Here is a 2405-nt window from a genome sequence, read left to right on the forward strand (position 1 = left end):
GAATACTGAGTTCCCATTCGATTTCCGGAATGGAATGTCCCATGCTTCTGGATCCAACTACCATTCTGCGTTCGAAATTTGTTAATCCCCGTCGCGCGGGCATAATCACGCTGCAAACCTTTTCACATGAATCACCTGAATGCAATGAAAGCTCTGCCAATGCACTGCTATTTTATACCTTGTGTACGCGATACTACCGCCATCTGTATATGCGTGTAGCAGTGCTGATTCAGGAACGATAAGCCAAATACGACCAATTAAGCTTAATTAAGATTGAAATGATTTTCAATGTGTTGTCCTTCAGCCTGGCGTTGACCTTGATGTTGAGCTTAATTGAGATTTATGAGCCATGGGAGCCCCCCCCCCCCCCTCCCCATCTCCCTTGGAGGCCCCACCTCCTTGGAAGTGGCGCAGTCGACAATCATTTAATATTAGCATAGAGCAACTGCTCTACTCTAAGAGCAACAGCAGCAGCATTTTATGATGTGTCGGTAATCCAGCTTTTGCAGCTCTGATTATATGCAGGGTGTCGCAGCTATCTTGTCCACCCGAGATATCTCTGGAACAATAACAGCTATTGGAAAACGACTTTCACCGGTATCAATGTAGGGCTGGGGCCCATGAATGTAAATATTTGGAAACATTCTAAAACGAAAGCATATGTGTTTTTTAACACAAACTTATGTTTTTTTAAATGGAACTCCTATAGTTTTTCTTCAGCAATCAATAGCATGACAAAGCACATACACAATGGCGTTGATTGCATCGCAATATTCCAGTTACATCCCGAGATATTGAGACGCGAAGTTGACGCTTGAAACACCCGACATGAGCTGCTAGCGCACGTCCTGAGGCTCAGGCGTGAACCCCGTGCTGCCCGTAATCGCGATGTGATTGACAAGTAAGTGTCCCTCTTGATAAGTATGGAGGTGTGATTACACATGTCCCTAACATCGCGATTACGGGCAGCACGGGGTTCACGCCTGAGCCTCAGGACGTGCGCTAGCAGCGCATGTCGGGTGTTTCAAGAGTCAACTTCGCGTCTCAGTATCTCGGGATGTAATGGGAATATTGTGATGCAATCAACGCCATTGTGTATGTGCTTTGTCATGCTATGGATTGCTGAAGAAAAAATATAGGAAGTCCATTTAAAAAAACATAAGTTTGTGTTAAAAAACACATATGCTATCGTTTTAGAATGTTTCCAAATATGTACATCCATGGGCCCCAGCCCTACATTGATACCCGTGAAAGTCGTTTTCCAATAGCTGTTATTGTTCCAAAGATACCTCGGGTGGACAAGATAGCTGGGAGACCCTGTATATGTGAAATCATTTCATATTAACATAGAAAAGAACTAAAACTAAACTCCTCCCGAACAGGCCATAAGGCCCAACGATACCGAGCGGCAGCCGTGTCATCCTCTGTCCAAAGGCGTCACTGGATGCGGATATGGAGGGGAATGCGGTCAGCACACCGCTCTGACGGCCGTGTGTCAGTTTCCGAGACCGGAGCCGCTACTTCTCAATCAAGTAGCTCCTCAGTCTGCCTCAAAAGGGCTGAGTGCACCCCGGTTGCCAACAGCGCTCTGCAGACCGGATGGTCACCCATCCAGGTGCTAGCGCAGCCCGACAGCGCTTGACTTCGGTGATCTGACGGGAACCGGTGTTACCACTGCGGCAAGGCCGTTGGCATATTAACATAGAGCTGACATTATTTTGCACATATCTAATTACATATGCATGAAGTCATACTTGCTCTCTCTGGCTCTGTAGTGTAAATGATCAGGGGTTCTGAAATTTTTGTAAATAATAACAAGAATATAAAAAATAACATTTGGTTTATTAACAATGAATATGTACAGTTTATTGATTTTTAAAAAGTTTTGGCATTGCTTTTTTAAAAACTTTTTCCATTTTTAATAATTTTTTAACATGTTTTAAATTTGGTTGAAATTTTTCATACTTTATGCAACAAAGATACTTAATTTTTAGAAAAAATATTTTTGCGCTATTTATAACTGAGCTCCCTTCTATTAAAAAAAAGCGTATTTTGAAACCATTTAGAGAATAGATACTCCTATTTAACAAATATGTACATTAGCAGAGCTACGTTCATACTTAAATACTAAGCAAATACATGAAACCCTTAGCAGCTGCAGCAAGTGAAACGGCCGGTGGAAGAAGAAGAAACCCTACATTTGTGTGCACAGTACACATAACAATAAACAGGTTTATTGGTTGGGGGCGTATGTTCATAGGTAGAGAGATGAAAATTCACAGATAGAGAGAGAAATCTATGACGAACGTTTCATCTAACTATTTTTTCCGTATGTATTTACACTTTACCAACAGGGAGGCAATAGTGTCCGTACGGCTGAGTCCCTACAACATCCGTACAGATGA

The 2405-nt window shown here is 42.5% G+C and overlaps 1 pseudogene; it reads right to left on the bottom strand.

The window, feature by feature from the left end:
- Positions 1 to 1575: 1575 nt before the first annotated feature.
- Positions 1576 to 1693, bottom strand: LOC124608124 (annotated as a pseudogene).
- Between the last annotated feature and the right edge of the window lie 712 nt (positions 1694 to 2405).

Source organism: Schistocerca americana, chromosome 3, assembly GCF_021461395.2.
Source record: "Schistocerca americana isolate TAMUIC-IGC-003095 chromosome 3, iqSchAmer2.1, whole genome shotgun sequence".
NCBI lineage: Eukaryota > Metazoa > Arthropoda > Insecta > Orthoptera > Acrididae > Schistocerca > Schistocerca americana.